The 15,062-nt window shown below is 38.2% G+C and overlaps 1 long non-coding RNA gene across 1 annotated transcript in view; it reads right to left on the reverse strand.

The window, feature by feature from the left end:
* The window catches only part of LOC138852513 (uncharacterized), a 103,139-nt gene that overhangs the window by 33,750 nt on the left and 54,327 nt on the right, over positions 1-15,062 (reverse strand). The gene's annotated exons all lie outside the window — the stretch shown is intronic.

Below are 15,062 nucleotides of genomic sequence, written 5' to 3' on the forward strand. Positions count from 1 at the left end.
ACTTTGCACAATGTCCTTAATCACTGAAGCAGGCACATTCTCCCCCATCTCTTCCTCCTCTGAAGCAATATCCTAAGCTGTGATCTGTTGCTGTTCCTGTTGAAGGTGTTGCAGCTCTTCAGTGGTTAGCTCTTCCCTGTGATCCTCCACCAACTCTCCATGGACTTCCCCAATGAAACAGTAGATTCCACAATAGGCATAGGGTTGTAAGGGTCAGCCTCAAACCCTTCAAAAGCCTTGTTGAGGACACATTCTCACCACAATTTTCTCCAAGCAGAGTTCAGTCCTTGAAATCACTCCCTGCCAAGCCTTATCTATAAGGCTTATGCAATGGAGGATATTGAAGTGATTCCTCCAAAACTCTCTTAGTGTCAATTTAGTGTCCAAGGTCACTTCAAACCACCCTTGAAACATTGCTTTGGTGTACAGTTTTATGAAGTTTGAAATGATCTGCTGGTCCATGGGCTGGATAAGAGGAGTGGTATTAGGGGGCAAGAACTTCACTGTGATGAACTTACACTCCTCAAACAATAGGTCTTCCAAGTCTGGAGGATGAGCAGGAGCATTGTCCAGTACCAGGAGGCACTTAAGTGGCAATTTATTTTCCAGGAGGTATTTCTTCACACTCAGGCCAAACACTTCATTGACCCACTCAGTGAAAATTAGCCTCGTGACTCATGCCTATTGTTAGCCCTCCACATCACACACAATTTACTCTCCATGACATTGTTTTTCTTGAACACTCTGGGATTTTCACAGTGATACATGAGTAAAGGTTTCACTTTGAAATCTGCACTAGCGTTACCACAGAACAAAAAAGTTAGCCTATCCTTCATAGGCTTGTGTCCTGGCAGTACCTTTTCCTCCTGTGTGATGCAGGTCCTCTCTGGCATTTTCTTCCAAAAGAGGTCTGTTTTGTCACCGTTGAACATTTGTTTTTGGTTGATCCCCACCAACAACAGCTCCACATCCTCGATTGTTTGAGACCTCTTTTTTGTTATCACATTTACACCTTTCGCAACATCAGCTTCCTTGATTTCTGCTTTCTTCAGCAGGATGGAACTGAGTGTTAATGTAGATTTCCCATACATCTTGGCCAGCTCTGCCACTTTCATATTTTGCGATAACTTCTTTCTTGAATTCTATTGCATTTCTCACCTTCTTTACCAAAGGACTGGCACTCTGAACTTTCTTTGGCCCCAAGGTGGCTTATTTCACAGCTGCAATAAATAAACAAGCACCAAAAACAATGGACGAATGCTTGGAATATTCCTAACCCAACGAGAGAGACATGCAGACTGAGTGTGATACGCGTGAGGAATCGCATCACCAGCGGGTAGACACTTCTCATACCAACAATTTCCGAGCGGATGGCAGATATCCGTGGGGAGGGGGTATTTTGCCAAAAAAAGTGCTCGATTTCCGAATTGGCCAGTTTCCACACTGGCCTATATCCGGGGGTCCATTGTATGTGTTTATGTCATTCTTCCATTAATTATGCTCTTGTGAATAATGTGTCATTGACACACTACTATGAAAATTGCCCATTGGGGTGCCAGGATTTATTCAAAAATTTGTATTAGGATTACAAAAAAATATGATGGTGCACAAAAGACGATGGTGTGGATAAACATTAAAGTGCTGTAGTGTGTATTAAAATGTGAAGAATAGATAACACCTTCAAAGTGTTGTAAACATTGTAACAGATTATTACAATATATAAATATTAAGATTTTTTTGTGTTCTGTTCTTGGACTGTGTTTGTAAGCTGTTTTAAAGTAATTATAAGTAATAAATGAAATATAAAAACCTGTTAAGAAGATTCTATTAAATAAATACCCTTGTTTTGCTATAGATGTATTACTTGGCAGTACATAAAATTTAACCTGAAAAATATTTACTTATAACTTCACATTGTTTCTTCTAGATTTAGTTTTATTTACCTCTGCAACATGTCGACCATATACTTGTCCAGTTCTGCTGAGTGCTTAAGTCAAACATTCTTGAAATTATATTAACTCACTTTATGGGTGCTGTTAGTCAGAGAAAACTGAACCCAGATGCTTGATTAGAACATAAGAACATAAGAAAGGAGGAACACTGCAGGAGGCCTGTTGGCCCATACTAGGCAGGTCCTTTACAATTCATCCCTCTAACGAAACATTTGTCCAACCCAATTTTCAATGCTACCCAAGAAAGAAGCTTTGGTGTGAAAGTCACACTCAAATCCAACCCCTCCCACTCATGTACTTATCCAACCTAAATTTGAAACTACCCAAAGTCCTAGCCTCAATAACCCAACTAGGTAGACTGGTCCACTCATCAACTACCCTATTTCCAAACCAATACTTTCCTATGTCCTTTCTAAATCTAAACTTATCTAATTTAAATCCATTACTGCGGGTTCTCTCTTGGAGAGATATCCTCAAGAACTTGTTAATATCCCCTTTATTAATACCTATCTTCCACTTATACACTTTGATCAGGTCTCCCCTCATTCTTCGTCTAACAAGTGAATGTAACTTAAGAGTCTTCAATCTTTCTTCATAAGGAAGATTTCTAATGCTATGTATTAATTTAGTCATCCTACGCTGAATGTTTTCTAACGAATTTATGTCCATTCTGTAATATGGAGACCAGAATTGAGCTGCATAATCTAGGTGAGGCCTTACTAATGATGTATAAAGCTGCAGTATGACCTCTGGACTTCTGTTGCTTTCACTTCTTGATATAAATCCCAGTAATCTATTTGCCTTATTACGCACGCTTAGGTATTGCTGTCTTGGTTTAAGGTTGCTGCTCACCATAACCCCCAAGTCCTTTTCGCAATCTGTATGGCTAAGTTCTACATCATTTAACTTATAAGTGCTAGGGTTATGGACACTCCCGAGCTTCAGAACCTTGCATTTATCTATATTGAACTGCATCTGCCACTTTTCTGACCAAGAGTAGAGTTTGTCTAAATCCTCCTGAAGTTCCCTAACATCTATGATTGAATCAATTATCCTACCTATCTTTGTGTCATCGGCGAATTTGCTCATATCACTAGTAATTCCTTCATCAAGATCATTGATATACGTATATTATAAACAACAACGGGCCCAAGACTGATCCCTGTGGAACGCCACTTGTTACTGATCCCCACTCGGATTTAACCCCATTTATGGACACTCTCTGCTTCCTGTCTGAGCCATGATTCGATCCACGAGAGCACCTTTCCCCCAATGCCATGAGCTGCTACTTTCTTTAACAGTCTTTGGTGCGGAACTCTATCAAATGCCTTACTAAAATCTAGGTAAATAATATCAAATTCTTTATCGTGGTCAACAGCCTCAAAAGCTTTACTGAAGAAAGTTAATAAATTAGTTAGACAAGACCGGCGTCTTGTGAATCCATGCTGAGTTTCATTAATCAAGCTATGCTTATCGAGATGGCTTCTTATAATCTCAGCTATAATTGACTCTAGTAATTTGCCTACAATTGAGGTCAGGCTTATTGGGCAGTAATTTGACGGTAACGACTTGTCCCCTGTTTTAAAAATAGGAATTACATTAGCCATCTTCCACATATCAGACACTACACCTGTTTGTTCAGATGCTTACATTCACCTTACCTTGATGGAAAGATACATTCAGAACCTACTTTGTTTACCTACTTATGTTTACTCACATAATAAAGGAGGAACACTGCAGCAGGCCTGTTGGCCCATACTAGGCAGGTCCTTCACAATCCATCCCACTAACAAAATATTTGCCCGACTCAATTTTCAATGCTACCTAAGAAAAAAGGTTTGATAATTCTATTTACCCATGTGTAAGTCCTACTCAAATCCAACCCCTCTCGCTCATGTATTTATCCAACCTAAATTTGAAACTACCCAAGGTTTTAGCCTCAACAACCCTGCTAGGCAGACTGTTCCACTCATCAACTACCCTATTTCCAAACCAATACTTTCCTGTATCCTTTCTAAATCTAATCTTATCAAATTTTAATCCATTACTGCGGGTTCTCTCTTGGAGAGATATCCTCAAAGCCTTATTTATATCCCCTTTATTGATACCCATCTTCCACTTATACACTTCGATCATGTCTCCCCTCATTCTTTGCCTAACAAGTGAATGTAATTTAAGGGTCTTCAGTCTTTCTTCATGAGGAAGATTTCTAATACTATGTATTAATTTAGTCATTCTATACTGAATGTTTTCTAATGAATTTATGTCCATTCTGTGATATGGAGACCAGAACTGAGCTGCATAATCTAGGTGAGGCCTTACTAATGATGTACAGGAAGGCCCCGCTTTACGGCGTTTCACTTTACGGCGTTCCGCTAATACGGACATTTCAAATTATGACCAAAACTCGCTATACGGCTCCCCCCACCTGACTTTCTAATACGGTCACCGTGTCCCACCCTGTTTGTTTACATTCTCCATGAGCTCAGTAAGCACTAAGTCTCTCCATTTTGTCTGGAAACTCCAAAATTTCAAATGTTTTTTAAAGTTATTTCATATTTTATATATACTTTGATAATTATACTTATGTATACCTGTACCTAAATAAACTTACATACTGTGCTGGCATGCAGTTACACATTAAAATTGGTAAGTGTCTTATGTCTCCAGATGTCATATTAGTAATAATAATAATCATCGAGTCATTTAAATGTCGTATATTACGTTAATATACACATTTTCATTAATCCATCCATGATATTTTTTTAAAAATTATATAATAAACACGATGCATAACATATAAATAAGATAAATACACCCCACAGTAGAATAAATAAACATAAATGTGAGATGTGGTAGCAGACGAATTGCACAAGTGACGCCATATTAGAAATGATAATAATAATAACAATACTCACCGAGTCTCATTAAATGTCGTATATTACGTTAATATACACATTTTCATTAATCCATCCATGATATTTTTTTTCAAAATTATATAATAAACACGATACATAACATAAAAAGATGATAAATACACCCCCACAATAGAATAAATAAACATAAATATAAGATGTGGGAGCCACATAACTTGTAAAAGTGACGGCAAGAATAACATTTTCTCTAATCTAACATAAGAGAAAATGTGTTACTGGGGGTAACTGTAGAAAATTATTCCTTTCGTATGTATGTAAGTAAGTTTATTCAGGTATACACAAATACAGTTACATAGATTATCATACATAACAACATACGTGTAGAGAACCTAGGATAACCCAAAAAAGTCAGTGTGACTTATTTCCATTGCCTTCACTCAGAGCTTCATTTCTTCTCAAAATGATGTTACATGAGAATGGGAGTGTTCTTCTTTATTAATTCTACCGTATCAATGTAGAGACAACCTGTACACAATGTAACTTGTACACAAACCAGACGTGTACACTTCGTTTGTTTACAAAACTTATGTTCGCCTGGTTTGTTTACATAACTCTGCGCCTGTCCCCTCTCATGTACTCATTCTTTCTCTCTCTCATTTATTCGTTTTATCTCATTTACTTACTCCTGACCCTACATTAAGACTACAAATATTTTAAGGTAAGTAATGAGTGAACTGTATATACATTTTATCGCTCTGGGATGCTTAAATATCATAGAATAGTATGTGTGGGTGGGGTGGCCTGGTAAGGTAGCCTGGCTATTACCATACATACCACACTTGATTTCTTACAATAAATACTACTTGTCTCACCCTAGATTAAGACTATAAATATTTTAAGGTAAGTAATGAGTGCACTATGTGTGTATTGTACTTTTTTATTGTTTTTTGATGCCTGGTTCTATTGCTAACTTAATATATGTTAGTGTAAACTTGTTATCTAGTGTTTGTATGCATTTATAAGTGGAAAAAAAGGGTGTTCCACTTTACGGAGGTTTCCGCTTTACGGCGGTAGCCTGGAACCTAACCTGCCGTATAAGTGGGGCCCTCCTGTATAAAGCTGTAATATAACTTCTGTTGCTTACACTTCTTGATATATATCCCAGTAATCTGTTTGCCTTATTACGTACGCTTAGGCATTGCTGTCTTGGTTTGAGGTTACTGCTTATCATAACCCCCAAGTCCTTTTTGCAATCTGTTTGGCTAAGTTCTACATTATTTAACTTATAAGTGCTAGGGTTATGGACCCTCACGAGCTTCAGAACCTTGCATTTATCTACATTGAACTGCATCTGCCACTTTTCTGACCAGGTATTGAGTTTGTCTAAATCCTTCTGAAGTTCCCCAATGTCTACGTTTGAATCAGTTATCCTACCTATCTTTGTGTCATCAGCAAATCTGCTCATATCACTTGTTATTCCCTCATCAAGATCATTGATATACGTATATTATAAACAACAACGGGCCTAAGACTGATCCCTGTGGAATGCCACTTGTTACAGATCCCACTCAGATTTAACCCTTTCAGGGTTTCGGCCGTACTAGTACGGCTTATGCACCAGTGTCCATGACGTACTAGTACGCATAAATTCTAGCGCCTTCAGATCTAGTGAGAGAAAGCTGGTAGGCCTACATATGAAAGAATGGGTCTATGTGGTCAGTGTGCGTAGTATAAAAAAAAAATCCTGCGGCACACAGTGCGTAATGAGAAAAAAAAAACTTTGACCGTGTTTTTGGATTAAAACAGCGACTTTGCACTATATTTTCGTATGGTATTTATTGTTGTATTCTAATTTTCCTGGTCTCATTGTATAGAATGGAAGACATATTACAGAAATTGAGATGATTTTGAGTGGTTTTACAATGAAAAGTACCTTGAAATTGAGCTCAAAGTAGCAGAAATGTTCGATTTTTACCAAAGTTCAAAAGTAAACAAATCATGCTAAGCGTCCAATACACGTCAACTGGTGAGTCTAATCTTCTTTCACAAGTGTGCCGATATTATTTATACCATTTCTACACTAATGCAGTAGTCTGCATAACAGTAAATCTTTTTTTTTTTTTTTTTTTGTGAAAATAAAAATTCAAAGTGGAAAGCAAAGGAAATGTAAGAGGGGCCTGGGGACATGACTAATGAACAGAGGAAATGTTATTTTAGTGCCAGGAATGTCTTTCTTGTTTATTCTGGACCCTATTTGGAAATTGGCATCTTTTGAAATTTTTGCGAAATTGGCAAAATTGCTAAATTCTGACCACTGTATTGGATAGTTGAAATCGGTAAATGGGTGGTTTCTTGTACTCATTCGATAGAAAAAAATGGAGTTCTAGCAAAATAGTTATGATTTTTGTCGACTAGCACATTGGAATTGGCCGAAAATAGGGCTCAAAGTTGGCAAAATTGCCGATGCGTAAACATCGTCGAGACTGCTAACTTTGTGAGAGCATAATTCTGTAAGTTTTCCATCAAATTTCATACTTTTGGTGTGATTGTGATCGGGAAAAGATTCTCTTCGCAAGATTTTTTTTTTTTTTTTTTTTTTTTTTTTTTTTTTTTTTTTTTTTTTTTTTTTTTTTTTTTTTTTTTTTTTTTTGAAATTTGTTGGACCCTGAGAACAAGTCTCTGAGAGGGCCTGTGGACCCTGAAAAGGTTAACCCCATTTATGCACACTCTCTGTTTCCTGTCTATGACAGCACTTTTCCCCCAGTGCCATGAGCTGCCACTTTCTTTAATAGTCTTTGGTGCAGTACTCTATCAAAAGCCTTACTAAAATCTAAATAAACAATATCAAATTTTTTATCGTGATCAACAGCCTCAAAAGCTTTACTGAAGAAATTTAATAAATTAGTTAGACAGGAATGGCCTCTTGTGAATCCATGCTGAGTATCATTAATTAGATTATGGTTATCCAGATGGCTTCTTATAATCTCAGCTATAATTCACTCTAGCAATTTGCCTACAATTGAGGTCAGGCTTATTGGGCGCTAATTTGACGGTAACAACTTGTCTGCTGTTTTAAAAATAGGATTTACATTAGCCATCTTCCACATATCAGACACTATGTCTGTTTGAAGAGATAAATTAAAAATATTAGTTAATGATTCACAGAGTTCCATTTTGCATTCCTTAAGAACCCTTGAAAAAAGCTCATCAGGACCCAACGATTTATTTTGTATTAGTCGGTCTATTTGTTTCATAACCATTTCACTAGTGACCATGATGTTACATAATTTATCTTCTTCAGGCCCACTATAAAAATTAATTACTGGGATTTTGTTAGTGAATCCTGTGTAAAAACCGAGAGAAAATAATTATTTAAAATCGAGCACATTTCATTCTCTTTGTCAGTAAGATGCCCATAGTTATTTTTAAGGGGACCTATCTTATCTCTAACTTTTGTTCTATACACTTGGAAAAAACTTTTGGGGTTAGTTTTCGAATCTCTAGCAACTTTAATTTCATACTCTCGTTTAGCTTTTCTTATCCCCTTTTTAACGTCCCTCTTAATGTCAATATACTGATTCATAAGATGACCCTCACCTCTTTTAATATGCCTATAAATTCCTTTCTCCTGTCCTAAAAGATATTTAAGCCTATTATTTATCCATTTTGGGTCATTTTTATTCGATCTAATTTCTTTATACGGGATAAATGTTCTTTGGGCAGCATGTATAGTGTTCAGAAAGTTGTCATATTGATAGCTCTCTTTGTTACCCCAGTCAACAGATGATAAGTGTTCTCTAAGCCCATTGTAATCTAAGCGAAAATCTGGGACCAATATTGAATTATCCCTCTTTCTTCCTCATTCGCTTTGTCAGTAAGATGTCTCCCTCAACATTTGCGTTTTCCACTTTTGCAGGTTTCAAACATTCACGAATTCCCAGCCGCCAAATCATATTTATGTTGAGGGCTTTGAAGGTGATGAACAACATTGATAGAAGCATAATACCCTACAAAACTCTGTAGATATAAAGAAATGGTCTCAGTTGCCCAACCCAATGTTCTTCACAAGAAAGCCTGCCACTACAGTCCCCATCTCCTTACCCAAGGTCCTATCGAAGCTAAAACCTTGGGTAGTTTCAAATTTAGGTTGGATAAATACATGAGTGAGAGGGGTTGGATTTGAGTGGAGCTTGCACTTGAGTAAATAGAATTATAAAAGTTTGTTGCTTGGGTAGCGTTTATTCTGTTAGTGGGTTGATTTATGAAGGACCTGCCTAGTATAGGCTATGGAAATAAAGGGTATAAAATACTGACACAATGGAAATATAAACGTTTAAGCAGTATAATGTGATACTTTATTGACAATGTTTCACCCACGCAGTGGGTTTTATCAAGTCACAAACAGATCTACCTGGGTGAAACATACGTGACTATATATAGGATGGGAATGCTGGGTCAGGTGGAGAAAGCTGCATGTGACAATTTTCGGAGTGGAGTGAAGAAGTCTGAAAACTTGGGTACCTTTTAAAAGAGATTGGATAAGTACATGAGTGGATCTTCTGCAGTGTTCCTTGATTTTTATGTTCTTATGTGGGATAGCGATGAAGAAGTTTCTTGGCAAGGGGTTCACCTATGTTATAGAAGCCGTTGTTCTGGTTGAAGTTGTTGAATGTACAGATAAGTGATGATTCCAGGATTCTTCGGTATTGAGTGTTGTCTTCTCTGGCGATAAGTCTTGCATTTCTGTAGTTGATTAAATGGTTGTGTGAATTGCTCGTCAGATCTGCCTGCGTACTGGTGTTCTGAAATATGTGTTTGGAGGTATTCAGATGTTTTGCCGACTTATAATATGCTGCAGTCATTACAAGGGATTGTGTATACCCCTGCAGAGGATTGAAGCTTGTCTTGTCTATCACAGGTAATGTCCTTGATGGTGGCGGATGTGGAAGTAGATTCTTGGAATGACATTTTGGAGAAGATGTTGGAAACGTGTTTGGTAATGGAGTTGGTGGGGAGGACTATGTATCTCTTCTCGGCAGTGTCTTCTCTGGGTGTGTTAAAGATGTTTAATGCCCATCGTCTGCAGTCTCTAATAAAGTGACGAGGATAGTGAAGTTTAGAAAATACTTGTTCAATAAGAGAGTATTCTTCTTCAAGGAACTCACTGCTGTAGATTCTAAGTGCACGGAGGAAAAAGCCTATAAGGCAGTGCTCCCCACCAACTCTCAGGGATTCTCACTAAACACCTGTCTAAACTCTGGGGCACAATCAGTCCAGCACATCTCAAGCACTTAGGTAATCTTCTCAATCGCATTCGCAACATCAACATCAGGAACAAGAAACTCTCTAGCCTGGACGTAACTTCCCTATTCACCAAAGTACCTACTATACAAGCCATTGATCTCTTATGCAGGAAAATTGACGATTCCCTTGATCTTCCTATTCCAGCCAGCGATTTCATCGATCTTGTTGAACTATGTTTTGGCTTTGCGTGTTTTTCTTTCAAAAATCACCTCTTTCAGCAGACTTTCGGACTACCCATGGGTTCGCCACTTAGTGCCGTCTTGGCGAACCTATACATGGAACATCTGGAAGCCGAGCATTTCTCTACTATTATTCCCTCTTCTGTCACCTGGCTCCATTGACGACATTCTCGTCATCACTCCCAGACGCTTCAACGTTCATGCTCTCCAACACAAGCTCAACCAGGTCAAGCCCTCTATCCAGTTCACACTAGAAGAAGTCGACAATACTCTTCCTTTCCTCGATGTTCTCTGCAAAGCTGACCATGAACTTTGTTTTAAATTCTATCGGAAACCTACCAACCAACATGAGCTTCTGCACTTCTACTTTCACCATGACACCAAAACTAAACTTGGTGTAATTATAGGCTTTTTCCTACATGCACTTAGAATCTACAGCAGTAAGTTCCTTGAAGAAGAATACTCTCTTATTGAACAAGTATTTTCTAAACTTCACTATCCTCATCACTTTATTAGAGACTGCAGATGATGGGCATTAAACATCTTTAACACACCCAGAGAAGACGCTGCCGAGAAGAGATACATAGTCCTCCCCACCAACTCCATTACCAAACACGTTTCCAACATCTCCAAAACCTCATTCCAAGTATCTACTTCCACATCCACCACCATCAAGGACATTACCAGTGATAGACAAGACAAGCTTCAATCCTCTGCAGGGGTATATACAATCCCTTGTAATGACTGCAGCAAATTATACGTCGGTGAAACATCCAGAGACCTCCAGACACGTATTTCAGAACACCAGTATACAGGCAGATCTGACGATCCAAGGAATGCCTGTGTTCAGCACCAAAATTCACACAACCATTTAATCAACTACAGAAATGCAAGACTTATCACCAGAGAAGACAACACTCAGTACCAAAGAATCCTTGAATCATCACTTATCTGTACATCCAACAACTTCAACCAGAACAACGGCTTCTATAACATAGGTGAACCCCTTGCCAAGAAACTTCTTCATCGCTATCTCACATAAGAACATAAGAATCGAGGAACACTGCAGAAGATCCACTCATGTACTTATCCAATCTCTTTTAAAAGCTACCCAAGTTTTTAGACTTCTTCACTCCACTCTGAAGATTGTCACATGCAGCTTTCTCCACTTGACCCAGCATTCCCATCCTATATATAGTCACGTATGTTTCACCCAGGTAGATCTGTTTGTGACTTGATAAAACCCACTGCGTGGGTGAAACATTGTCAATAAAGTATCACATTATACTGTTTAAGTGTTTATATTTACAAGCTTAGGCTAATAGGCCTACTGTAATGTTCCTCTTTTCTTACGTTGATAAGTGGAACAGTCTGCCTAATATGGTTATAAGAACATAAGAAAGGAGAAACACTGCAGTAAGCCTGTTGGCCCATACTAGGCAGGTCCTTCACAATCCATCCCACTAGCAGAATATTTGCCCACCCCAGTTTTCAATGCTACCCAAGCAATAAGCTTTGATAATTCTGAGGAAATGGTATGACTCGACTCAAGAAATCGTAATGACCGGGGGTATGGTTTGAAATGGTATGGTGATACCGACAAGATGTGGAAAAAGACACTTATGTACAGTTCAGGACATTTATTAAAGGAAACGTTTCGCCACAAGTGGCTTCTTCAGTCCGGTATTAGGACTGAAGAAGTCACTCGTGACAAAATGTTTCCTTTAACCCTTTCAGGGTCCGTCCCGTAGATCTACGGCTTTATGGTGAGTGTCCAAACCGTAGATCTACGCCATGAGCTCAGCTCACTCTGATAAGCTGTGAGTGGTACATATGGGCCTAGATATGAGAGAATACATCTATGTGGTATGTGTGCACCACATAAAACAGATCCTTCAGCACACTGTGTATAATGAGAGAAAAAAACTGAAATCATTATTTTTCGATTAAAACAGCAACTTTGCAGTGTTTTTTCGTATGTTTTTTATAGCTGTATTTGCGATTTCTTGGTCTCATTTGATAGAATGGAAGACATATTACAGAAATAGAGATGATTTTGATTGGTTTTAGCAATGGAAATGGCTTGAAAATGAGCTCAAAGTAGTGGAAATGTTAAATTTTTGCCGATATTCAAGAGTAAACAAACGACCTCTCACGTCTAATACACGTCAGCTGGTGGGTCTAATATACATTCACAAATATGGTGATGATATTTATACAATTATTACAGTATTGCATAACAGTAAATCTTCTATTTTTTGGTGTGAATAAAAATTCATTGTGTGAATAAAAAATCAAAATGGAATTTATTTGTAAAGCCTCAAAACATAACTAATGAACAGAGGAAATGTTAGTTTAGTGCCAGGAATGCCTACATTGTTTATTCTGGACCCTATTTTGAAATTGGAATATTTTGAACTTTGTGTTAAATTGGCCAAATTAACAATTTCCGATCACTTTATTTTGTAGTTGAAACAGTTGACTTGGCGATTTCTTGTGCTCAATCGATAGAATAGAAGTAATACTAGTGAAATAGCTAAGAATTTGGTTGATTGGAATAATGTAATTGGCCTAAAATGGGAGTCAAAGTCGGCAAAATCGCCGATTCGTAAATATCGCTGACACATCAAAATTCGCGAGAGCATAATTTCGTCAATTTTCCACCAAATTTCGTACTTTTTGTTTTATTACCTTCACAAAAAGATTCTCTACGATTTCATAAGAAAAAATAACAAATTTTTTTTTTTTAACTTCTTGGACACTGGTGCGTGACTCCAGATTTGGGCCTTGGACCCTGAAAGGGTTAATAAATGTCCTGAACTGTACATAAGTGTCTTTTTTGTACACTTTGATAATTCTGTTTACTCATGTGCTAAAACCTTGGGTAGTGTAAAATTTGGGTTGGATAAATACATGAGTGAGAGGGGTTGGAATTGAGTGGGACTTGCAAGTGAGTAAATAGAATTATCAAAGCTTATTGCTTGGGTAGCATTGAAAATTGAGTTGGGCAAATATTCTTTTAGTGTGATTGATTTTGAAGGACCTGCCTAGTATGGGCCAACAGGCCTACTGCAGTGTTCCTTCTTTCTTATGTTGTTATAACCATATTAGGGAGACTGCTCCACTCATCAACCTTGGTTCAGAGGACATCTACAAGACTTTCTTCACGGCTACTACAGCTAACCCATCCCTTTGGGTAGGACCTACATCCACTGGGGAATCCCGCCTACCAGTGACTATGCCCTCCTCGGCTACATGTCCCTATCCACTGACACCTATAAAATGCAGTGTGGGTGGTGGGGAAGGCAGTGTGGGTGGTGGGAAAGGCAGTGTGGGTGATGGGGAAGGCAATGTGGGGGTAGGGAAGGCAGTGTGGGGGTGGGGAAGGCAATGTGGATTGGAGGAAGGGAGAGTGGGTTTGTGTAAACAACATGGCTAGCTGGCTGGCTGGCCAACCAGCTGGCTGCTTCTGTCTCACAGGTACACATAAATACAGTTATACATAGTGTAAATTACCAAGAATAACCCAAAAAATCCACACAAAGTGCTATACCGTACTTATAAGCATGACTAGCATATAATATGTATCAGGACTTCACGTGACGCAGTGACTACTGTGTCGTGTGTAATACCTGTTGGTTCAGGAGAGGCTCTCTCTGAGAGAGAGAGAGAGACAAGCAGAGACAGAAAGAGAGACAAGCAGAGACAGAAAGAGAGACAAGTAGACAGAAAGACAGATAAGCAGAGAAGATATATAGGTCCATCCCTTTATCCGAAATTCTGAAATTCAAAAAGTTCCAAAAACCGAAGTTTTTTCGTGGAGTGTGGAGTGTCAGTCATCTCTACATAACTCCAACTCTGCCATGTGGTGGTGTGAATGTGGTGGTGTGACCAAGCACTGACAGCCAGAGTGGCAAACATCAGTTGTATCTCAGCGCTTGTAGTGTTCATATGTGCATCTGCTGTTCGCTGATATTTTGTTTTTGCTTTTTATTTTGTGACTGTTTAATTTCACTGTGAAAATGTCAAAAAGAGCTGCAGATACCGCTACGGGTAACAGTAAGAAAAAGAAAAGGAAGCATCTAATGTTATCAATAATGCAGAAAGTAGAGTTACTGCAGAAGCTTGATTATGGTGTGTCAGTGCAGCGTCTTACTGAAGAATATGGTGTTAGAACTACCACTGTTTATCGGACGAAAGTGTAAATAAGTCACAGGAAGTGTTTTGACTTTCTGAATTTTTTGAATTTCAGAATGAGGGTGGGGTCTAGGGCAGCACCCCATAATCAAACATTAACACTGGAGCAAAAACGTATGAACACTCACACTAAGTTGGATAAATAAGACTAAAATACAACTATGGTTTATTTATAGAGTAATATATTGATAAATGAAATGGGATAATTATAGACCAGGAACATGATTCTCAAGATGATTGACAGACAGTGTTTTTAAAGACTTCCTCAAGTGTTGTCTATCTTATTAACATATGTTTCTGTCTACGCAATCTCTCTTTAACTGAGTAAATTGCCATAATTTCTTGCTCATTGATAAATGCACGTTGTTCAAGGCCAGCAGTTAATTGATCACACATTTTCACCATATTGTCTATGGGGACTTTTTCACCTGTGTTCACAATGTCATCATCATTATCATCACTACTATTCTCATGCTTATTTGTATATAACACCATTTCTGCAATTTTACTGTCACTCAAAGAATGCACAACAGGTGTATCGTTGTCAATGCTGA

Source organism: Cherax quadricarinatus, chromosome 10 (genome assembly GCF_038502225.1).
Source record: "Cherax quadricarinatus isolate ZL_2023a chromosome 10, ASM3850222v1, whole genome shotgun sequence".
In the NCBI taxonomy this organism is placed as follows: domain Eukaryota; kingdom Metazoa; phylum Arthropoda; class Malacostraca; order Decapoda; family Parastacidae; genus Cherax; species Cherax quadricarinatus.